Genomic DNA, 26,461 nt, shown 5'->3' with positions numbered 1-26,461 from the left:
TTGTAGAGCAAGGGTTTCAAAAATTAATTTGTGCTCCCGAAAAAAATGTTGCTGTGCAACAATCCTCCCTTCTTCAGGAAATTCGCCCTAAATTTTGTGTTCGTATCATCTTAGGACAACCTTATATACATAAGCAATGTTTCCGAAATGTTAACATTTAACAGTTATTGCTTAACAACTCACGTCAGTGGGCTTTCTGCTCACTACCACTCTGATGTCTGCTCCTGGTACCTGAGTGGTCAGCGCGACAGGCTATCAATCCTAAGGGCCCGGATTCGATTCCCGACTGGGTCGGAGATTTTCTCCGCTCGTGGACTGGGTGTTGTGTTGTCCTGATCATCATATTTCATCCCCATCGACGCGCAAGTCGTCGAAGTGGCGGCAAATCGAAAGACATGCAACCGGCGAACGGTCTGATGGACGGGAGGGCCTGGTCACACGAAAAAAAGAAAAAAAAACACTCTGATCCTCAGTACCTAGTTTTTAACCTTTAATTGATATAATCTGTTAATGAGTATTACGGCAAGTAAGCTTGTGAGAGGACAAGTCACTTTCTCACTTATCTTCATATTCAAGGCTACTTGAATGCCCAATGTGTGTTGTTAATGCATGCGGGATCTCTATGGTAGCCCTCCTTCAGATAGTATTTTCTGGAATTGACAACAAGCAGACAGTTTGGTTATTTAACAGTAAATCTTGCAGTGCACATTTGGGGCTTCAAAGCCCCAGCAGCCATTAGAGACAGAAACACCTTGAAGCACTTACCGGGAACGCTGCAATGATTCCAAGAGGTGTGCAGACAATGTTTTCTGCCGAATAGGCGAAAAACTCTACCTGGGTCTACCTATTAGGCGTTTCTGGCCACGGCAGGGACAGGAATGCAGGATAGACGTCGGTCGCCAGCCCAAGGCATTTTGACAGTGTTGTAAATAAATGCCCATTGTGTAAAGGGAAGGTCGTCATAAAAATGTTCACTTTGTACCAGATGCAATCGATGGAGCCGTCAGGTGGTGTCTTCCCTCTGCCTGCCGAGCTTTTGGGAAGCCCAGGCCTTCAGAAGAATTTTAGAGTGGAATGCAGCATTTATGGTGGCTCTTAAATGTTCTATGTTGGGACGCAAAAGCACTTCTCTTAGTTGCCTAAATGGAAACTCGAAACAAGCTGCCTACAGTAGCCATGGGAAAAACAATTCAGGAGCGTAACGTCTTCTCCTCCTTGTGCTGGAATTTACAAGTCAGGGATTGGCTGCTTCTCAAGCAGGGAAATGAATAATATTAACTTTGGTTAAAATTGGCTGCAGGGTTGAGCAGACAAGCGAGAAGAAAGACATACAACAACAGGCCAAACATACAACCCTTAAAGGGGTTTTTGTTAAAACCTCATCGTAAAGGACAAGGGAAAATGAATTATTTTTCTAAAGAAATGTATTTAGTATTTACACACTTTGTGTGTTCAGCATTACCTTGCTAGTTATAAAATTCATTTTTTGAAGCGAAGTATGGGGACTATGTCAGAAAATTTATATTTATTTTGTCACACATTAATTAACAGTAGACACTTCTTCACTGACGCAGTGAGTTAACAAATTTAAAAAAAATTGTACTCAAAAATATTTTATATTGTTCTCAGTTTCTTTAACTGCCTGCCACATTTATGTACATGTATACAGAATCATTGACGTTTTTATTGAGATTGTTTTTCATTACTTTATAGGATCGGAGGTTAGTAATTTGCAGTTGCATTTCGAAGTGCCCTGACTTTGCAGACATCAGTTAAGTCAGCCACAGATCTTTACCTTTAAGCAACGTGTTTCGAGCAAGACAGAAAATTGATGTGAATCACCGATGAAACTACCTCAGAAGAAATCTACTATTGCTTTCAGCATGAATCAAGCAAAGCCATCCATTGTAACACCAGTTTCAGTAGGAACTGTCATCTTTCCACAGTCATATTCTGTTATGAAGTTGTTTGGGATGGATATTTCAGCAAAGGTGCAAATGTCAAAATTTCTTAGCAAAAGCTCCTTCTTTGCAGCATAACCAAAGTATATAAGCACTTACAGGAAATTTTCAGGTGTCTGTGACACATCAAAATTCTCCTGTAACACTACAGAATATTTGTTAACGTTCACGCATTTATTGAATATTCCAGAGCAAGGAGGCAATGTACGCGGAGGAATATGTTTATTCAAAGAATTTAATAGTACATCTTTGAATCTTATTTTCTTTTCACTCTCAAGTATCTCAGTGTAACTTACATAATAATTTACCCCACTCATTTGGCAGTAACTACTAAGTCTACCTTCAAGATTGTCATTCTGAAACTTAATCTGTAATATATGATGTGGCTTATAATGTTCAAGTGCATATGGAATCAGTAGTAAAAACCCATCAACAGTATTTACTAGTGCTTGGAAACTTTGAGAACTCGAAGCATGAATTTACGAACACTCTGCCTTCAATTTTTTAACCATAAAGACATTTTTCTTAAAAAAACCCAACTCTAAAAACTGTTAACCTAATACGCTGCATTTTCGTCTTCGTATGCACCTTTCACATTACAAACTTCTCCCCAATCCTATTCAACACCTCCTCATTAGTTATGTGATCTATCCATCTAATCTTCAGCATTCTTGTACCACCACATTTCGAAAGCTTCTAATCTCTTCTTGTCTAAACCAATTATCGTCCATTTTTCACTTCCATACAAAGCTACACTCCATACAAATATTTTGAGAAACGACTTCGTGACCCTTAAATCTATACTCGATGTTAACAGATTTCTCTTCTTCAGAAACGCTTTCCTTCCCATTGCCAGTGTACATTTTATATCCTCTGTACTGAGACCACCATCAGTTATTTTGCTCCCCAAATAGCAAAAGTTCTTTACTACTTTAAGTGTCTCATTTCCTAATCTAATTCCCTCAGCATCACCCGACTTAATTTGACTACATTCCATTATCCTCGTTTTGCTTTTGTTGATGTTCATCTTATAATCTTCCTTTCAAGACACTATCCATTCCGTTCAACTGCTCTTCCAAGTCCTTTGCTGTCTCTGACAGAATTACAATGCCATCGGCGAACCTAAAAGTTTTTATTTCTTCTCCATGGATTTTAATACCTACACCGAATTTTTCTTTTGTTTCCTTCACTGCTTGTTCAATATACAGATTGATTAACATCGGGGAGAGGCTACAACCCTGTCTCACCCCCCTTCCCATCCGCTGCTTCCCTTTTCTACAAAAATTGTAAATAGCCTTTCGCTCCCTATATTTTACCCCTGGCACCTTCAGAATTTGAAAGAGTGTATTCCAGTCAACATTGTCAAAAGCTTTCTCTAAGTCTACAAATGCTAGAAACGTAAGTTTGCCTTTCCTTAATCTAGCTTCTAAGATAAGTCGTTGGGTCAGTATTGCCTCATGTGTTCCAATATTTCTACGGAATCCAAACTGATCTTCCCCGAGGTCGCCTCCTACCAGTTTTTCCATTCGTCTGTAAAGAATTCGCGTTAGTGTTTTGCAGCCGTGGCTTATTAAAATGATAGTTCGGTAAAATTCACATCTGTCAACACCTGCTTTATTTGGGATTGGAATTGTTATATTCTTCTTGAAGTCTGAGGGTATTTCGCTTGACTCATACATCTTGCTCACCAGATGGTAGAGTTTTGTCAGGACTGGCCGTCAGTAGTTCTAATGGAATATTGTCCACTCACGGTGCCTTGATTCGACTCAGCTCTTTCAGTGCTCTGTCAAACGCTTCACGCAGTATCATATCTCCCATTTCATCTTCATCTACATCCTCTTTCTTTTCCATAATATTGTCTTCAAGTACATCGCCCTTGTACAGACCCTCTATATACTCCTTCCACCTTTCTGCTTTCCCTTCATTGCTTAGAACTGGGTTTCCATCAAAGCTGTTGATATTCATACAATTTGTTCTCTTTTATCAGAAGGTATCTTTAATTTTCCTGTAGGCAGTATCTGTCTTACCCCTAGTGAGATAAGCCTCTACATCCTTACATTTGTCCTCTAGCCATCCCTACTTAGCCATTTTGCACTTCCTGTCGATCTCATTTTTGAGACGTTTGTACTCCTTTTTGCCTGCTTCAATTACTGCATTTTTATATTTTCTCCTTTCATCAAATAAATTCAATATTTCTTCTGTTGCCCAAGGATTTCTACTAACCCTCGTCTTTTTACGTACTTGATCCTCTGCTGCCTTCACTACTTTATCCCTCAAAGCTACCCATTCTTCTTCTACTGTATTTCTTTCCCCCATTCCTGCCATTTGTTCCCTTACGCTCTCCCTGAAACTCTGTACGACCTCTGGTTTAGTCAGTTTATCCAGGTCCCATCTTCTTAAAGTCCCACCTTTTTGCAGTTTCTTCAGTTTCAATCTACAGTTCATAACCAATAGATTGCGGTCAGAGTCCACATATGCCCCTGGAAATCTCTTACAATTTAAAACCTGGTTCCTAAATATCTGTCTTACCATTATATATTCTATCTGAAGCCTGTCAGTATCTCCAGGCTTCTTCCATGTATACAACCTTCTTGTATGATTCTTGAACCAAGTGTTAGCTATGATTAAGTTGTGCACTGTGCAAAATTCTACCAGGCGGCTTCCTCTTTCCTTTCTTAGCCCCAATCCATATTCACCTACTACGCTTCCTTCTCTCCCTTTTCCTACTACCGAATTCCAGTCACCCATGACTATTAAATTTTCGTCTCCCTTCACTAATTTCTTTTATTTCGTCATACATTTCTTCAATTTCTTCGTCATCTGCAGAGCTAGTTGGCATATAAACTTGTACTACTGTAGTAGGCATGAGCTTCGTGTCTATCTTGGCCACAGTAATGCGTTCACTATGTTGTTTGTAGTAGCTTACCCGCATTCCTATTTTTTATTCATTATTAATCCTACTCCTGCATACCCCTATTTGACTTTGTATTTATAACCCTGTATTCGCCTGACCAAAAGTCTTGTTCCTCCTGCCACCGAACTTCAGTAATTCCCACTATATCTAACTTTAACCTATCTATTTCCCTTTTTAAATTTTCTAACCTACCTGACCGATTAAGGGATCTGACACTCCACGCTCCGATCCGTAGAACGCCAGTTTTCTTTCTCCTGATAACGACGTCCTCACACTGAATATAATGTAAAAAATGTAGAATGCCTTGTTAAATGTAAGTGTAGCCCTAATCTTCGCCACATTAAATAAGTAAATAAATTATGAGCACCCTCTCCAGCAAATACTGTGCCGTCAATAAACATGGGATATCATGGCCTTTAATCGGCTACTTACTGGAAAAAACGAAGTGACTGTTTACAATACTTTGAGTAAGCGGTTCAGGAGGAAGCTGGAGTGTTTCCTTTGGCGACCCTACGTGAAGTTCCTGTCCCTGCCTCTCTACGGCCTCTATGTAAAAGCCTCTTAGTGCAAGGAGAATATTTCTTGGTGGGGCGCTTGCTATAAAAGTTTTGAAATATGGTACAAGTTCCACAATAACGTAACTTAAAGTGAACTTAGCTAGCGATGTGTTTTGTGCAGGGGGCACAAATTTTGAAGGAGTAATAATTAATTGTTTAAAAATTTTTATGAAGGCCTTAACTTCTATGCTTTAAGTTTGTTACTGTGACGAACACCGATCACAGGTTGTCCACAGCGCCAGCTCGTGATGCTTGGCTAAGCATAGTATTTGAACTAAGGATTGCTTACGTACGGGTCTCCTTGGCAGAACGCCGGTCACAGTTCTCGACCAATAGAAACGTGGGAAACTGTCAAGTGGGATGCCGGACTCGGGTATCCGCGGGCCGAGGCAGAGACGCATCGCGTTTTTGTCTTCGGCTTCCGATCCGCTAACAGGTCCCTGTCCTGCACTCCTATGTACCATTCATGACATTCACCGTAACGGTCACCTCCAAGCGGATGGAGATTTCCCTAGGTGCGCCATACACATTACTTTAAGATGCCATAAGCATAAAGGAGTCTTTTTACCAGATCTCGCTTATATTCAGTACCGGTAATGCAACTCTCCGAGATGTCCACGTAATGACCTATCCTCACCCCACCTTTCACAATTTTTTATTTAGGTCCTTTAAAAAAAATATCGTCCACACAATTTCGAAGACAGCAAGAGCGCAAGGACTATCACGCAGTCAGCTTAATAGCTAAGTATTGTAATTGTTGACGAGAATAATGTGAAGAAGTTTGGCTTTCGGAAAGATAAAGACAGGAAAGAGACAATTCTGACACTGCTATTAATAACGGAAGATGGCGTAAGAAACAGCAAGACATATTCATACGACCTGTCAACCTAGAAAAAGCGTTCGACCATGTCAAATGGTACAAGAAGTTCGAAATTCTCTGAACAATAGGAGTACGCTATGGGAGAAGAAAGTATGTACAAGAAACAAGAGGAAACAATAAGCCTGGAAGACTAAAAACATAACTGCTCGGATTAAAAAGGGTCTGTGTCAGGGCTGCGGTCTCTCGATCCTCCTGTTAAATCTGTACATCGAAGGATCAATGGAGGAAATAAATGAACGTTTCAAGAGTGTGATTAACGTTCAGATTTAAAGAATATAAATATAAAATTCATTGATGAAATGGCTATGCTGAACGAAAAAGAGGAGAAATTACAGGACATACTTAATGGAATAGTCTACTGAGCACTTATTATGAACTGAGCGTGAACCGAAAGTCGGAAGTGTTGATGAGTAACAGACATAAGATTAGCGAGAAACTTTATGTCAAGATTGGTCAACAAAAAGTCATCGAAATGGAGGAATTTTGATATCTTGGAAGCAAAATAAAACTTGGCAGACGAAGGAAGTAGAGTATAAAAAACAGACTAGCACTGGCAAAGAAAATTTTACTGGCCAAAAGAAGTTTACTAACAATCTCCAGAGGAAATTTGGAGCTTATGGACAGGAGGAAAACAGGAAAAGAGGAGAAGCAAAGTGACAGAGATGTAGTGCCACAGAAGAATGTTGAAAATTAAGTGGACTGATAAAATTAGAAATTAACAGTTTCTCCCTAGAGTCGGCAGAGAAAGAACAAATGGAAAACGACAAGAAGAAGTGGTTACTGGTTGATAGAATATGTGTTAAGTGAGGGAGCTGTAGAAGGTAACAGCTGTAGGGGAACAGTCAGACTGGAGTAAATCTAGTTGAGAGAGTACGGAGCATTTGTTATTCGGAGATCGGCTATGAAGATTTTGGCACCGGAGAGGAATTTGTGATGTTTTTCAGCCGCTGCTTCGCCCACGTATGCGTACGTCACACACAGGGAACACACGTGTGTCTGAATCTCTGCTGTTTTAGGCCATGCGATTCCAGTAACGTGGATGTTAAATTTATTTATCGTATACAGTTGTATGGCATGATCTTTGGTCCTGAAACACATTCACAAAAATATTCGCTCGATGCATTGCTCATTCCCGCAGCCCGGTTGACGTACGCCACAAATAAAATGCTGCTGTCAACATTGTACGTCTATACGATCTACTACCACCACTAGTGCACCAAAGAAAACCATCGCGAAGCACCAGGACAGGTATCATACACGTAGTCTTTTAATGAAAGCGAGGAAAAAGTCACAAGGGCAAATTAAAAGACAACTTAATGAAAGAGCACAAACGGAATGGTTTAGTCTTAACAATCAGATTAGATCGCAGATTCGCCAATTCATAGCAAATAGGTGGGAACGTGAGTTACAAGGAACTCTAGAGAATTTTGGGCAAAACCGTCACCGCAGAGCCAGCTTTTCAAACAGATGACTGTATGAAGGCGGACAAAAGCGAGAAGATTGAAATATTCCGCGAATAACTCAAAAAGCTACACAATCATCCACAATACCCTAGAGTTGACTACAGCCACGAGGAAATTATTACTAGGTGACTTCATCTACTTCTATACAAAAATACCACACCACCTGATCATCTAGTATTGAAAGAATGAACACAGTATTAAATAGCTTCTGCCGCACTAACAGGCCAAAATATAGCTCCTGGAAATGACGGCATTGGACAATTACATCTCATAGTACTTCTACCATCACAACTTGCTCAAACTCTAAAACTTTTATATAATGCAGCCTTAACTCAAAAAACTGTACCATCCCAATGGAAACATGCGCATATTAGAATGATTCCAAAACCTGGGAAACCCAAAAATCACCCTATCTTATACAGATCTACCAGGTTACTTCCAATAATTGGCAAAATATTGGAGGCAATAATTAACAATAGACCACAGCAAGTTGCAGAGGACAATAACATTATACAACGTGAACAAGCTGGTTTCAGAAACAGTCAAAATACTGCTGATCCATTATTAAGACTAACTAGCCAGATGCCTGCAATTTAACAGATGCGACTGCTGCCCTCTTTCTAGACATAGAACGCGCCTTTGATAAGCTATGGCACGCGGATCTTCTTCACAAAATGCTAAAATACAACTTGCCACCTGAAATAGTACAATTAATTGCTAACCTCATTGGAAATAGAAAAGTGAAAGTACGAGTTGGGTGTCAAAAATCATCCCAACGCGGGAGTCTCCCCATTGTTGTATACGATATATACAGCTTACGTCCCATGACCCAGGTAGTGAAAATAAAAACACGCGCAGTTGACACCACTTACTGGTTCGTCCACCCATCTGCAGCGCACTCAGTGAACTAACCAAATGATACGTCAGAAACTTGAATCCTGGCTCAATAAATGGAGAATCTGACCTAATCCAACCAAAAGTTACTTGCTTCATTAAGATATAGAAATGTTACTAATGGCCAACAACAGGACTCCAACAAACTCAACATTCGACATCTGGGAGAAGAAATTACTTTACAACCAAACGTCAAATATCCTGGAAATATCTAGATGAACTCTTAAATTGGCAGAAAAACACGACTGAGAGATTAGAAAAACTGAAAGCCGATTTAATTTAGTACGTCTCGTGGAATACGGAACACATTGACTGGAGCAACCAGTTGCCCTTCTTACATACGATATATCTGTCCGACCCATTCTCGAATATGGATGTCAAACATAGATTATGACATCTACCCAAAGTGGAGGATTCTTAGAGTGGCTGGATATCTATGCTATGGCAAACTCCCATAGTGAAACACATAAAACCAAGAACATGCTAGACAGAATAAAAGAATAAATCATCAAGAACTCAGTGAAATGGTCAACAGACTAATAACACCTACAACGATGTGGGATGATATACCAGCCTGATAGAGAAAGAACAAAATTTCTTCAGTCAACTCCTATAGAAGAAGACAATATTCTCTACACCGATTAGAATTCCAAGTGTTTCATCTTCCACAGAATTAGACCGTTGTTGTTGTTGTGGTCTTCAGTCCTGAGACTGGTTTGATGCAGCTCTCCATGCAACTCTATGCTGTGCAAGCTTCTTCATCTCCCAGTACCTACTGCAGCCTAGATCGTTTTTAATCTGCTTAGTGTATTCATCTCTTGGTCTCCCTCTACGATTTTTACCCTCCATGCTCCCCTCCAGTACTAAATTGGTGATTCCTCGATGTCTCAGAACATGTCTCACCAACCGATCCCCTCTTCTAGTCAAGTTGTGACACAAGCTCCACTTCTCCCCAAATTCTATTCAATACCTCCTCATTAGTTATGCGATCTACCCATCTAATCTTCAGCATTCTTCTGTAGCACCACATTTCGAAAGCTTCTATTCTCTTCTTATCTAAACTATTTGTCGTCCACGTTTCACTTCCATACAAAGCTACACTCCATACAAATACTTTGAGAAACGACTTCGTGACACTTAAATCTATACTCGATGTTAACAAATTTCTCTTCTTCAGAAACGCTTTACTTGCATAGTCAGCTACATTTTATATCCTCTCTACTTCGACCATCATCAGTTATTTTGCTCCCCAAATAGCAAAACTTCTTTATTACTTTAAGTGTCCCATTTCCTAATCTAATTCCCTCAGCATCACCCGACTTAATTGGACTACATTCCATTATCTTCGTTTTGCTTTTGTTGATATTCATCTTATACCCTCCTTTCAAGACACTGTCCATTCCGTTCAACTGCTCGTCCAAGTCCGTTGGTGTCTCTGACAAAATTACAATGTCATCGGCGAACCTCAAAGATTTTATTTCTTCTTCATGGATTGTAATACCTACTCAGAATTTTTCTTTTGTTTCCTTTATTGCTTGCTCAATATACAGTTTGAATAACATCGGGGTTAGGCTACAACCCTGTCTCCTCCCTTCCCAACCACTGCTTCCATTTCTTCCCCCTCGACACTTAGAACTGGCATCTGGTTTCTGTACAAATTGTAAATAGCCTTTCGTTCCCTGTATTTTACCCCTGGCACCTTCAAAATTTGAAAGAGAGTATTCTAATCAACATTGTCGAAAGCTTTCTCTAAGTCTACAAATGCTAAACACGTAGGTTTGCCTTTCCTTAATCTTTCTTCTAAGGTAAGTCGTAGGTTCAGTATTGCCTCACGTGTTCCAACATTTCTACGGAATCCAAACTGAAGTTCCATGAGGTCGGCTTCTACCAGTTTTTCCATTCGTCTGTAAAGAATTCGCGTTAGTATTTTGCAGCTGTGATTTATTAAAATGATAGTACGGTAATTTTCACATCAGTCAACACCTGCTGGGATTGGAATTATTATATTCTTCTTGAAGTCTGAGGGTACTTCAACTGCCTCGTACATCTTGCTCACCAGATGGTAGAGTTTTGTGAGGACTGGCTCTCCCAAGGCCGTCAATAGCTCCAATGGAATGTTGTCTACTCCTGGGGCCTTGTTTCACTCAGATCTTCGAGAGCTCTGTCAAACTCTTCATGCAGTATCATCTCTCCCATATCACTTTCATCTACATCTACTTCCTCTTCCATTTCCATAATATTGTCCTCAAGTACATCGCCCCTATATAGACCCTCTGTATACTCTTTCCACCTTTCTGCTTTCCCTTGTTTGCTTAGAACTGGGTTTCCATCAAAGCTCTTGATATTCGTTCTAGTGGTTCTCCTTTCTCCAAAGGTCTTTTTAATTTTTCTGTAGGCAGTATCTATCTTACCCCTAGTGAGATAAGCCTCTATATCCTTACATTTGTCCTCTAGCCATCCCTGCTTAGCCATTTTGCACTTCCTGGTGATCTCATTTTTGAGACGTTCGTATTCCTTTTTGCCTGCTTCATTTACTGCATTTTTATATTTTCTCTTTCATCAATTAAATTCAATACTTTTTCTGTTACCAAAGGGTTTCCACTAGCCCTCGTCTTTTTACCTATTTGATCCTCTGCTGCCTTCACTAATTCATTCCTTAAAGCTAACCATTCTTCTTCTGCTGTATTTCTTTCCCCCATTCCTGTCAATTGTTCCCTTATGCTCTCCCTGAAACTCTGTACAACCTCTGGTTCTTTCAGTTTATTCAGGTCCCATCTCCTTAAATTCCCACGTTTTTGCAGAATTAGACAGAAATTTTCTAAATCAACAGAATTCAAAAATCACTCTATCAAAGCCACTGAGATAATAGGAAGATACATAAACCGCACAAGAGGCAAGCAATCCCAGCTTGTGTTTTTTACGCCATAAGACTGGGGTTTCGAACGAAGGAAACTTAATGATCGACATCATCCTCTCAACTTTCCATCCATATGCAATTAAAGACCCTATAAAACTTAATAAGCACCCAACACTCCCATATAAATGGTGTCACAACAGCTCAAATGTCTTGCTGGAAAGACCTACGCTCTCCTACAGCGCACACACGCTACGTTACAGCTGCTTTATCACTCACTAACCCACCCCCAACTCCCCCAACTGCCTCCACACAGTCCCCACACCATCACATGTACCCCCACAACACCCCCCCTCCCCCGGCCACCTGCTCACTTCATCTCTCAGCCATCCATTCCGTTCTCATACGTCAGTCTGCCCTTCTGTCTGTCTCCTTCCCCTCTCCCTGTCCATTTCCTACTCCCCTCTGTCTGTCTGTCCTTGCCACCTCTAACTGCCCATCTAGTCCTCCCCAATCTCTGCCCATCCTTTCCCCTATCTCCTCCTCCCCCCTCCCTCCACTCTCAGTCCATCCCCACCTCTCTAAGTCGACTGCTTCCTTCCTGACGCGGCGTGATCCATCCTTTCCTGCCAACATCGTCGAACAGAGGCGTAACTTTTATTCAAATGTCGAGTGATTCGCCGATTTCTCCCACTGGCTTCTTTGGGCCTAACTACAGGCCCTCCTCAAATGCTAATATTTTTTTGTATTGCCTGTGGGCCTGTCTACCAGGTGAACTTGCTGTCCATCTGAGTATACGGAATGAAATTCGCAAAGATGTTATGCCTTCGTATTGTCATGTTCCCTTTTTACTATCCTCGCCAGATGAGTGGTGAAATTATGCTGCAGTGTCACACATTCATCCATCGGCCGCCGATGTTTACAGTTTTGCATTTTTTTGTCGATAAGTGATCGTTTTGCATAGCTCCTTCGTGTTGCATCCTTTTTGGTGTAGATAAAGGTATTTCAGAGTCCTTACTTCAAACGTTTGGAAGTAATCGAAGGCATCAGACACATCACTGGCAACAAATTTGTTCGCTGAGATGAGTGATGCAAGGCGTCTTTTTGTATTGGTTATGGCCCTGAAAGGCGGCAGGGAATAGGCATTCTGCGTGTGTGTGTTGCCTATAACCTAGCCATCTCCTCTTTATGAAATGGAGTTGGCCCAGCAAAATTAAATTTCTTGATTGGCTTGTAAAATACATTTTTCTGTTCTAAAATATGGTTTTCTACCTAGAGATACTCATTCTTAAGGCTTTCTAGTTGAAATTGACTTTATCAGTTTACTGTGTTAGACAGCATGCACACCCTAATAGTTCGTGAAATATCGACTACCCAGGGCCACCGTAACTGGGAAGCGTCTTCGAACATTTAGTCTGTAACGAAAGTAGTTTTCCATGACATGATCTACCACACGTAGACATTTGACACAAATCTTATGAAACGCCGCCTATATAAATTGTAATTATAGTAATATTCCTTTTGGACTGTTAAACAACATAAATGCTTCAAATGTCGTAGAAAGATAATAATGAATTTGCTCTTTAATTTCCAGCAGGTAAGATGTTTAGAAAATACGCGATGTCAAACACACAAATGAAGAAATATTGTGGTACATTTCAAATTATGAGTTAGTTGTCGGAACGATTTGCGCTGTGTCAATAACACATTCTGCAAATATGGATCAAGCAGAAAAGCGGGAAGCAATTTTTCAGTATAGTTGCTACAGCTTTATAATGAATGTTTATTTGCGCACTAATTTGTGATTGTGAGACGTGGGTCCAAAACTTCACACCACAAATGTAATAGAATCAAAACAGTCAGTTTCATCACCATCCGATAATCAAACGTTATTCTCTGCACTGTGATCTTGCAAGGACTGTGCACCTATCGGATGAAAACGTACGAAGGAGGAGGCTTGCATTACAAAGCGAAATTTGTAAGTTTTTTGGTCACGATAATGCGCATACCAACAAAAGCACCATGACATATTCAAAACCGAGAGATATAAAGAATAAACTGTTAGAACATCCCTTCTGCTTCTCAGCTTTGTTACTTCCGAAGTTCGACTATTTTCAAACAGAACGACGCTTGGGTCTGAACAACTTTCTGACTCCATGAAGCGGTTTGGGGAAACTACACATGGGTATTAAACAGACCTTCTGGAACCAAACTTGAGGAAGAAACTAGAAATGCATCTGTCAAACGTGTTGACATAAGAGAATACCATGTATAATGAATTTTAAAAAAATGAATAGTTGCATTTTCTGAACGAAATTTCCGAAAATTATGACAGTTGAAAGCAGCATTCTCATAATCATTGCTATCTGAAGCATTTTTCTCCGGCAGCCGTGATAAATGTCTCTGTAGCTACATAAAGAATAGTGCGAGCCGCAGGTTACAGTCTTCACCACCCCTCTCCTCTTCAACGGGGTCTATAAGCCGTCGCTGTGAGGACAGAAGACTTCTAACGTATTTATTCACTCGAAACGGATCCTTCGACACAGAAATTCAGTTGACGTATTAAACATGAAACAGGATAATTTTGCGACATAATGTTCTAGATACAAGAACTGTCTTAGGTCACACACAATAAGCAGCCCCAAATCTCTGTTTGCCGAAGAATATCTCAGACGCTGACTTCACCAGGTACTGCCCAGCTAAGATTTGATACATAATCACGATCACGATTGCTACACATTCAGCCGCAAAATTTCTAAAATTGGAATCCATCTTACACTTCCTGGAGTCCTCCAGATATAGAAACAAAATTTAAAAAACTTGTTCCGGAATTACTGCTTGCAACATAAAATTTCTGCAGTCCTATATGAAGCAACGCTACCTATCATCAAGTGCAAACCGACATCAGATCAAAAATACAAATTAAATGTCGCTAAGTAACAAATAATACCTAACGGATAATAAAGATAGTAGATAGGCAGTTTTATTGGGCACAAAAGATTTCTCACTATGTGTCAAGTTGCTTATACTACCAGAATGCAATAACTTTCTGTAGAGTGCAGTTTCAGTGAATAAGTAAACGCACAGTAATACTCACAATCTACAGCAATTTACAACGATGCGTGGATATCATTACTGCTTCATTCCACGTGGAGTCCATGTTAAAACCCCGTACATATGCTAAGCCAAATCCTAATATTTTCTGCTTATCATGTTCGGTCGTTCGTTTGAATGTATTATAAAACTACTAACGTTAGTTTTGAATTGTAAAACAGTGCCTTTTTAAAAGCACTTAGTAATCAGCACCTTTTCAATCAAAATTTCATGTATTATCTCTTTCCTGAAACTATGAGAAACCATAGCAAAGGATTTAATATTTGGGAAGAATGTTACCAAAGAAACTAAAAACAGAACAGTGCATTTCAATACACAAGTAAGTTTTGATTCATCTAGAAAACACTAGTAGTACTTCTGAGTATCGACAGAGTATAGTCATCGTACCTCATCGGGCTATTTTCTTATTGAATTAGTAATATTAGTAAATATTAACTTAAACAATAACATCAATTAACTCACAATGATGTCCTTTCACGTCAGCGTGGCCTGTTAACTCTTATGGCACAGTGAACAACACTGCAGTACGACAGTCTTATTTTTTGTCCCCTCTGGGCAGAGATAACGAACTATCACAGCCAAAGAGTTTCCTCGCCACAGCAGAAGCACACTGGTGGCCCGGCAGGATGCCAGTGCTTGAAATACGGAACTTTTAAGTCTACTAAGTGACGAAAAGGATTTTTGTTTTTTTCACTTCAGAATTAGAATTTTTCAGACTATTATGGGTCTCATTGATGTTAATACGCCGTTGGGAACAAAGAAGAAGATTGATTTGGCTAAATCACTTATTTCTAACAAAAATTCCCAGAAGATAGGCACTTTGTACCCAGATATCAATTCTTTGTATCAATTTACTATTTCAGCTTAAGCAGTGTGTGAACAGAGAGTATATACTGGAACACTGTGAGGTCAAGAAGTTACTTAGCAGACTGCTGATATTTATGTGAAATTTGCAGTGTACATGTGTGGATACAAAACCACCTTATGGTCAAGTATAGCATAAGAGATCTTCTGTTTTCACTGCATAACTCTGCCACAATAAGTGCAACATAAGAAATTCTCTAAGCATGTCCGACATTACTTGAATGATACCAATCCAAGACGTTGGATTGGAAGAGGAGGAGCAGAAGATAACCTACATCGCCCGTGGCCTCCCAGGTCTCGAGACCTCAGGCATTGTGATATTTATCTGCGGGGTTACACAAAAGACCGCGTTTTTATCCCACCTATGCCTGATACTCTTGACAGCCTGCGACATCGCATAAGTGAAGCTGTGGATTCGGTAAAGAGAGACCAGCTGCTTCGTGTGTGGCAGAAAAAAATTGAACTTTCTCTTTCCAGGAACGTTGGGATTGTGTTTCTAAGTTTTGTAGTTTGGAAGAAGCAGATGTTTGAAACCTTTTCCTTCTTTTTGAAATGCCCTGTACTGACTGTGCAAGTGACAAGAAGAGAACAAGTTGCATAATAAGATACATATAAAATAACACACACAGTTGCGTAAATTTTGAGGACATAGGTCTTCCACAAAAATGTAAAACAAAAACACTATCAAGTAAATTATAAAAGAGCAAGGAACTGACAAATGGTCAAATGCATTTAAACAACAAATCACTGGTAAACATAACACATATAAAACATTTGAATATAAATATCACATAAATATATTCCATAGTTCGCAACACGATACAAAAAAGAAACAAAATGGAAATGTGTATGTGCAGGCTATGTGGTGTACTTAGTAGTAAGGGAAGCAGAACTGCTTCATGCCAGGCTAGCAAGCAGATAAGTGAACAACAATGATACTTGTAAGAAATAAAACATATGCTCCGGGGAAGAAAGTGCCGGTGTCAGAACGAGTTGTGGGTTCTGTGTACTATGATCCAATGCGTAAGATAAACATACTGCATGTAATTCACTCACAGTGAAGGAAAGCCAAGGGCGCGAATGCATAATGAATGGAAGATATCAATATTGGGCCATGTGGCGAAGTGAATGAGACATTATACTCGAGGAGGAACATGATTTGAGTTTGTGTCCAGTCATTCTAAATTAGGTCTTCTGCGGTTACCCTAAAACGTTTACACAAATTTCCCAAGAGGTGCCATCATGAAGGCTGTTGTCAATTTATCTCGACAATTACTATTAGAGCCTGTGTATCGTCTGTGCCATCGTCAGAAGTGAAGAAGTGAGGTAAACCGCAAACCGTCTGCCTTCATATGTACGCAGAACAACCTTCGTGCATGGGCGACCCGAAAAGCGTTGAAAGTTGCACAAAATGTGCATAAAAATATGAAATACATTCGTCTGCTATGAACCGAACTGCAGTCTTTTTACGCGTACTGATTAGAGTATCTACGGTCGTAGTAGATTGGTATTAATATTATCTCGTTGTAGCCATTCAATCCATTTTCCTTCGGTATGAATGAATAGTTATGTGTCAGTAAATTGACCATTAATGTCTTTTGTAGGATTCACTTGTAGACTACACGTAGCTAACAGCTGTGTCAGCACTGCTTCAGAGGCCCTCGGCTGTCTGAATAGAGAGGACTTTTCTTGACCTTTAACTTAACGTCTACAACTGTGTACATAACATTTTGATATGTGTCCTTTTTCGCTAGCTGTTATTCTGGAAAGAAACGTGAAATGCTTTGAGCCCACACTTAATTAAGTGATTATCTTCTTTGTATTCGTTTTCCAAACCTACCTTTGTACGAAAATGTGCTGGAAGTACAACAATTTTTTGTGAATTCACCAAACAGTGAACGCTTTTCCTGCCCCTAATTCCTTTGTTACTCATCGTTCTCATCGCTAGTTTCATTTTCTTTTTCTTCATTGTCCTCCTCCTCTCCTGTCCGCTCAGTCGTAGGCAGTCGTAAGTATGCGACGGAATTAATTTGAAATATCTCGATTATAATCTTGATGCAGTATTATTGTTCCATTAAGCCCTGTAGAACATAGTTACACTGCATACATCTGGATATCATTTTCCTTGTTGTTTCCTCCAATTCTTTGTCCGTAATATAGTGAAACAACACAAAGACAAGTTATAGTCCAAGGGGAAATCGAAGCAAGTCTCTCAGGACCATAAACAAATTTGTTATCACGTAATAAATGGCTCTGAGCACTATGTCATCAGTCCCCTAGAACTTAGAACTACTTAAACCTAACTAACCTAAGGACATCACACACATCCATGCGCGAGGCAGGATTCGAACCTGCGAACGTAGCGGTCGCTCGGTTCCAGACTGTAGCGCCCAGAACCGCTCGGCCACTCCGGCCGGCTGTTATCACGTAATACAACCGATGTAGTGTAACGACGTAAGTTTTGTATAAATGATTTTCTTTTGACATATGACCATGTTCAAACATCGTCACCTACGTCAGTTACAAAACACTTCAAAATTATTTAAATTCTTTTTAAAGTTGTCTCTGAATGGTTCTTGAACGAAACTGTAATTAAAACATCATCATTTGAGTCGTTTGCACAGAATTACGTCACTCAGTCCAATTGGTTTGCGCAAACTTTTTTCAATTTGATGCCATTTGTTTCTTCTCAGAAATTATATTAATGCAAGTAATCTGCTTTAATAAATATTGAAACCACATTGAATAAACTTTTAAGACTCAAAATCGCGATGAACGTTGCTAAAAATTAAAAATTAATAATCTTGTCAAATAAATCAGTAATACTTCCTCCTTATATAATTCTTCATAAATAAATTCTCGGAACACGTTTTTAAACTTTTGTAGTATACACTAGTTTATTATCTTCATATATACTACATATAGACGTGAACATGAGCCTTGACCAGATAGGACTGAACATTTACAGCATGATTAAACTTTCTCTGACGTCATTGTTGTAGAAACATTACAAATTCTTATTTTTTCAGTTTTTAGAAGGAGGACGCAACAACTCGGTTTCAGGATCTTCTGTTACTCTTTGGCTGTCGACCCGCGACGTATAGTGGCCAGCAATTTTCTCTCTGGTCCCGGCAGTGAAGATGCTGTCTCCGTTCGTTGCGCCGCCCTCTCCGTACATGAAACATAAAAATAAATACAAACTTTAGATAATTCACAAACATTACAAATATTACAAAATACATAAACAAAACACTAAATTAAACTTATATTCACCTGCAAACTGGGCTGACACTGGTGGATGGGTGACGCTTCAATTTCGCGTCCCACTACTCCGGGTGCTATCCTCGTTTGCTCCAATGTATTCTCAATTAACTGATAGTTGAGTTTGGGCACAGAGCACAATGCAGAAACACCGTCACAGTGAGAACGAGTCCTGGATGTTGCCTTTCTCTGGCAAGTGCTCTACAAGCTCTATCCAAGAACGATTCACGACCCATCCTCTCAGCTCTTCTTTCACGAGTACCATGTCTCCTACCATAGAAACTTCGCAGAAATTCTTCTGCGAAAGTTGTTGGCCCAGCACTCCTGGAAGAAAGGATGTTGCGGAAATATAGCTTAGTTTGTAAGGTAAAAAATGAGGTACTGCCGGAAGCTAGGCTGTGAGGACGGGTCCTGTGTCGTGCTTGTGGAGCTCAGCCGGTAGAGAACTTGACACCAAAAGAAAAGATCCTGTGCTAGAATCCAGGCTCGACACACACTTTCAATCTGCCAGAATGTTTAACGTCTGCGCATACTCCGCTGTAGAGTGAAAAATTCATTCTGGATACATCCCCCAGGCTGCGGTTAAGCCATGTCTCCGCAGTATCTCCGCAGTGCTACAAGTTTCGCAGGAGAACTTCTGTGATGTTCGGAACGTAGGAGATGGGGTGCTGGCCAAAGTAAATCTTGTGTGGACGGGTGGTGGGTCTCAATACCCGTCTGGCACACAATTTTAATCTGCCAGGAAGTTTCATATCAGTGTACACTCTACTGCAGAATGAAAAATTCCTTTATTTCTTACTTTTGAGTCACCTAACTAGGGAAAAGTTGCAGGACAGTAGGCATTTGAAATCTAAGACAAAACTAAGAGTAACAGATACTTGCTTGCTATTAATGACTGACATAATTAACATAAAATTAACAGAGAATTGTGCTATAAACATTAAAATAAAATTACAAAACTATGCTGACACTGAGGAGAGGTACCAAATGATGGTGTGGAAGATTATAACGCAACAAGATCATCTCAGCAGTTTGTGGATTCAAAATTAACGAGACAAAAGGTGGCCACAAATTAAACCAATTGAGCAACCGAAGTTGCGTGGCAAAGTAAGTAGGATGCTGCTCAGAATATGCATCAAGCTACTGCAATTGTGACACTTACATTCGTTCAAAATCAGCTAGCGAGAGCCATTCAGCACCAGACGGGGGTCAGGAGACGAATCACCCCAGAACTCAGTTCAACAGCCTCGACTGCTTACTTTCCAAAAAAGAAACTCACCATGGACGGTAAAAAACAGTGATATTGCGATTGTGAGGGAATAGAATATTGCTTATTTTACGAAAAAACGGGAAAACGCAGCTGAAACGTCTCACTTTTCATGTACAAAACGCACATTACAAGTGGAAGATTGGTACTGGCCTCGAGTAGTGTCTCCTATATTGGGTGGTCTTTTTGCACCGAGCACAGTGGCGGGGGATTAGATATACCAGAAATCTGGAGTGAAAGCATCCGACTTTCCCACATTGATCGGGTGGCATTAACCGTCCCGTCCTTTGATGCTCGTATAGAGAAGGTAAAAAGTGAAGCGCTGTTGTACTCTGGGGATAGCAGTAGTATTCTCTTACCTCAGTGAGGACAGTGATCGGCTCTGCCAACGAAAGTACGAAGCTGGCGACAACCCAACTCCTGCGAAAACAGCAACACTCTCTGATGATGCTCGCCCCCTCCTAAAGAGACTGACAGACCACCACTTGCCGACAAACAAGAAGTTAAGACCACACCGAAAGCGCACCCAGTGAGTAAAAAATACGTGGCCTGACCGGCTTGCCTCCAAACACGTCTCTGACGATTGTCTGGTTGAAGACACATGCGACACTCATCGGTGAAGAGAACGTGACACCAATCCTGAGCCGTCCGTTCGGCGTGTTGTTGGGCCCATCTGTACCGCGCTGCATAGTGTTGCGGTTGCGAATATGGACCTAGCGATGGACGTCGGGAGTGAAGTTGCGCATTATGCAACTTATTGCCCACAGTTTGAGACGTAACACAACGTCCTGTGACTGCACAAAAAGACGTTATTCAACATGGTGGCTTTGCTGTCAGGGTTCCTCCGATCCATAATCCTCAGGTAGCGGTCATCCACTGCAGTCGTAGCCCTTGGGTGGCCTGAGCGTGGCATGTCATCGACAGTTCCTGTTTGTCCGTATCCCCTCCATATCCGAACAACATCGCATTGGTTCACTCCGAGACGCCTGGACACTTCCCTTGTTGATAGCCCTTCCTGGCACAGAGTAACAATGCGGATGCTATCGAATCACGATATTGACCATCTACGCATGGTTGAACTACAGACAACACGAGCCGTGCACGTCCTTCCTGGTGAAATGACTGGAACTAATCGGCTGTCGGACTCCTCCGTCTAACGCGCTGCTCATGCATGGTTGTTTACATCTTTGGGCGGGTTTAATGACATCTCTGAACAGTCAAAGGGACTGTGTCTGTGATACAGTGTCCACAGTCAACGCCTCTCTTCATGGGTTCTGGGAACTGGAGTGATGCAAAACTCTTTTAGATGTGTGTATATTCAGAAATGGCCGAAAGTGTGCTCTTGAATAAACTGACATATTTCATATTTCATTAATAAACCACTCCTATTTAATAATTGTCCTCACTTTATCAGGTTAATGAATGTGTAAGATCATCTCTGAGGATGCTTTTACCTCCTCTAACAACGCTTTTAATATTTTCGTGAAGTGTTCGTTTACACCTTCGATGAAGATATTATGTAAGGTGTCAAGAAAGACTTAGAATCGTTAAAATTAGGTACCTGGTCATTTGCATCTTTTAATCTTTTCGTGGTCTCATTTGTGTTCTTGTGTCCATCATGCAATGAGCCTCCCGTCTCATAGAATTTAATGATGGTTTCTTTTTTTACATTATTTCACAGTGGATGATGAACTGCAACTGTAATTTAAAATGCTTGCTTATCATATCAATATATTCTGTGTATTCCTTCTTCTTTAAATGACGTAATTTATTTTCCCGCAGGTCATCTTAAGGAAGAAGAAACCAACAAATCGTGCACACCGGACAGAGTAAGTACTCATACTGCAAACACTCTCCTTTTACCCAAATCTTACTGTTATGGCTTTACATTTTTATAGAGTATGTCCTTTGTGACAGGCGACCACGTTTTAGTAATTCCCGTTAATATATTTATAGTTAAAAAGTTTGTGGAATGATAGGTGAAAATCTCATTGTGAATGGTATGAAATTATAATAATATTCTACAAGATGCGGATAACTGTGAACTAATTCTCATTTTGCGCGAATTCATGTGCCATGACTTTCGTTTACTGCGTAATGCTCTGCGTATTGCACCATCCAGCCACTTTGCGTTAACTGTTATATCAAGCATAGGAACGGCAGGAGAAATTCACTGAAACATTGTAGATGCGCTTCAACCAGTAATACCAGCTAAGATGACTTAATTGTACATAGTTCACCATTATGGTGAATGCTAGGTAAGTTCGCGGGTAACACCTTATCAGATACATTTTAAACCAGAGGCTATCCACAAATGTTCGTTACTTCTGATTCCCATGTGGACCACTTCTTAATAAAATTTAAAACACCTGCAGCCGTCTCTCTATAGGATTTGATATATTTACGCATCCAATTTCGGTGTTCCATTACATGACCCTTGACCAATGTAAATTGGGGAAATCTAATTTCGCGTGCAGTTATAACAGGCTCCTTGTTGTGTAAATAGATTAAATGCAAAAGATACAGCTGCAAATCTTGTCATTTCCTTTTCATGCTAATCAGCCGAAATACCTGTAACCATCTACTACAACAATAGTCACATACAAAATTGTTTCTTTCTTTTTTGGTTTGAGTCACCAGTCGTCTTACTGGATTGATGTAGTTTACCACGAAATCGTCCTCTGCACCAACCTCTTCATCTGCCTCTGGTACCATGGACGTTATTCTCTGATGCCTAAACACATGTCCTATCGCCCGTTCCTCCTTCTTGTCTGTGTTTTCGATATTTTCCTTTCTTGGCCGATTCTGCGTAGAACCGCCTCGTTCCCAAACTTATCAGTCAACCTGCTTTTGGACTACATCTCAAACGCTTCTACTTCCACTGTCTATAATTCAATACGCTAATACACTCCAGACGTACATTCTAAGACATTTTTTGCTCAAATTAAGGCTTGTATGTGATATCACTAATCTTCTCTTGGGAGGAGTGCCTTCTTTGTGTTAGTCTGCTTTTAACGTGCTCCTTTATTCGTCCGCCATGGGCTTTAGCTTATAAGATAGCAGAATTCGTCACATTCATCTACTTCTTGATCGCCTATTTGGATGTTGATCTTCTTGCTGTTCTCATTTGCTACTTCTGATTATTTTTGCATTTCTCCAGTTTACTCTCAGTCCTACAGACAACTCAAAACAGGAATAAGTAGCTTCTATTTCTTCTCAGTTCTGCTTATGCATACTGTTGGTCGATAATGCGATGTAAGAGTATTAAAAATTTATGTGTAGACGCTGCTGTAATCCACATTACAAGTTTCTTATAACACACTACTTTGCGCGATACTGACAAATAGAAGTCTTAACAAATATGAACTCCGTAAACCCGTAGAACCGCTTTGTAGTAAGTAGTGATTGAGACTGCACACTGGCCAAGCACAGGTATATCCAGTAACACCTTCTCTTCTGTAATCCGAAAGGTCAAAATTGCGTATGTAGAAGACGAGTCATAAAATGAAGTAGAAGGCAGAAAACAATCGCTACTTTGTTTCATCTGCGTTATAGTGTGTCAGTGAGCCAATTCCTAGGCCTAAAGATACTTGCTTACATACTGATATTTATGGGCTCAAACTACAACAATCCACGACTGAAGCGAGTGGAGGCAGGACCATGGATTGCGACTCTGCCGTGATTAAGAAGCACAGTTAGTCTCTCACCCATCCCGACAGTTGACTGCTAGGCTGATGAGGCCTTCCTGCCATGGCATCGTAGCATCGAAGTAGCCGAGTAAAGCGCCATCGAAGTCGACAAGTGGGCCGGTCTGAGGTCTGTAATGGGCAGCGGACGAATGGGAGCTTGAAACCAGCACATGAGAAGAGAATGAGCAGCTGCTGGCAGTGGAATAGCCGAAGCTTGCATCAGGGGCCGTGGGTGGCTGCTGGTGCACTGCATATGGATAACGGCGTCGAGAACAAGAGGACGAGCCGATAGTGTTGTTTGGTTCCGTGAAGTCTGTCCTGCAGACAGATGATGAGTGGTCCCGACATTGTTCATCTGGATCCCGGAAAGTGTGTGCCTGGAGTTGTCGGACGTGGCCACGACTAGTGCTGTGAGCACTGTACACAGCACTGCTTATGGAAGCTGTCAGGCTTAGCTTTGTTCAATTAACAGTTCTTGATACTTGTTATACATTGGCGGAAAAAGAATTGTACATCACTAAAGACGACGGCTATTTAATCCGATGACGGCATACGTCACCTTGGGGGCAATAGATGCACTGATAATTGTTTCAACTTCGTCCGCCAACAGATAGAGTAGTGGCATAGCTATCACAGCGCCCTCTGTATCTACCCTTTAATAGGGAATGCTTACAGCCAGAAGGCTCAGTGTGGTGCAAACGTGTGAAGCAAACAGGCAACCATGCCACAAGGAGACGCACTCGTGCTCCCTACAACCAACTGAGCTTCTCTGAAAGGCGTCTTTCGGACGTGATGAGTCAGTTGTGCAACGGTGCTGATCGCAGTGATCACGTGAACATTCTCACACCCATAGATGAGGTTCTGGACGTCAAAGCAGCACAGACTCCCCCCTTCCCCCCCCCCCCCCCCCGCCCGTGTTATCGCATTGTAAGGACAGCAATGACAGATCGTACAGCTACCACAGGCTTGCGAGACCAGACGTTTCAACACTAACTTTAGCGAACCGGTTAATTAACAGTGCGACGACGGGCAAACACACCTCTAGCCTGTCTTCCACTCACGCCACAGCATCGACTTGCGAGGTTCGACTCGTGTCGTCAAAAGATCACTTGGAATGGCGTGCCGCTATAAAAGCAGATTTTGCCTGAAAAGCAAGTGACGGTTGTTTGCGCGTGCGGCATAGACCTGGTGAGTGCTGTCTCTTACAGTGTATTCGTCCAAAACACACTGGCCAAACGCTAGGTCTTATTTTCGGCGGTGCGATAAGCTACAATTCTGGTTCACATCCGGTGATCCTGGACGGGACGCTAATCACCGCTCGGTACGTGCGGAACTGTTCTTTTGCCATTCTTGCAACAGCAGGGTGATATGTTGTTCCAACTGGATAACGCTCGTCCAAACGCTGCTTGTAAAACTCTACGTGCTCTGCAAGACAGGCAGCAACTTCCCTGGCCAGCATGCTCCCCGGACTTGTCTCCATTCGAACAAGTGCGGGATATGATGGGATGATAAGTGACTCGTCAGCTAACAACTCTTTAAGAACTGCGTGAACAGGTCGAGCAGGCGTAGCGTAATAACGTATCCTAGGACAGTATGTTCTAAGTGTACGGTCGACTGGATGCCAGAGTCAGCCCCTGCATTTAAGCTCGTGGAGGCTACACCACGTAATAATACGAGTGTTTCAGTGTGGGTCGATACCTGGCACCTGAGAGTCGCTTGTCCTCTTGTCTGTACGTGTGATCATTTCATGTACTCCATATGCACTGTTGCAAACACAAACCTGTAGTGGACTGGAAACCTCTACAAGGGTCTACTAATTTTCTTTTTCAACAGTGTAGATTCCGTGGCGTCCCGCGCTGACTAAAGTCTAGCTGTATTTTGAAACTATGCGCCCTATATTTCACTACTTACTGACAGTAGATTGCAGACGCACTACCATCACCACATTGTATTATTCTATGTAATTTACCTCTTAAGAGCGATATTATATTATGCGTCTTAGGAGACTAGTGTTAATTTGTTCAGTTATCCCCCGACTGAGGGTTTCTAGTACAGTTGAGACAGAATTCAATAATGATCTGTGAAAATTTAGCGAACTACCGATAATGTTAAGTCTCTCACTGAATGTTTTTTGGCACTATTCTTTGCGATATTATGATCGATGAAATACAACGAGTAACGTTATTCATATAATTATTATGCTCTTTTAAAATAATTGTAGAATAATTTTGCTTCATATTTCAGTGACTGTGTTTGACAATAGTGTTTTTAATAAATGGTTTTACTGCTACGTTATAGTTATTTTGTCGCAACACCCAGCCACTTCCAGTCCACAGTCCTTATTACTGCAAAATTTCAATTCCAGTTCACCACGGCAATGGCCATTGTCATAATTACACGATATAGATAGTCCACACAGCTGACTTGGAGTTCGAACACAGGCAACGAACTTGGACCAGTCCCGTCGACGCTTCAGTGGAGTCTCTCAGAGTTGGACCAATGCCATACTTGCATCAGAACTTACAAAAGCCACAGTTTACAAACAATAAGGTCGCGAACGCCGTCCCTGGGGTGTGAAGCAGAAAAATACAGTGTTTTCTGACGAGTATCATTTTAACCTGAACTTCAGTGACATACTTATTTGTTAGAGCCGTCGTGATGACCCCAGCGTAGCTGCCTGCAATTTTAAGCCGATATGCTACGTGTGATTGTTGAACACCATTGAGCACAACGTCCGATCATG

General features: G+C 41.0%; 1 long non-coding RNA gene across 1 annotated transcript in view; it reads left to right on the top strand.

Moving 5' to 3' along the window:
• LOC124803641 overlaps window positions 1–26,461 on the top strand; it is a 1,814,685-nt gene that overhangs the window by 1,201,964 nt on the left and 586,260 nt on the right. The window contains exon 5 of the long non-coding RNA XR_007017227.1: window positions 21,812–21,858. This is a non-coding gene — a long non-coding RNA (uncharacterized LOC124803641). The remainder of the gene's footprint in view (window positions 1–21,811; window positions 21,859–26,461) is intronic.

This window comes from Schistocerca piceifrons, chromosome 1 (genome assembly GCF_021461385.2).
Source record: "Schistocerca piceifrons isolate TAMUIC-IGC-003096 chromosome 1, iqSchPice1.1, whole genome shotgun sequence".
Taxonomy (NCBI): Eukaryota; Metazoa; Arthropoda; class Insecta; order Orthoptera; family Acrididae; genus Schistocerca; species Schistocerca piceifrons.
Note: the sequence above shows the minus strand (reverse complement) of the source record. Positions and strands in the feature narration are given on the sequence as shown.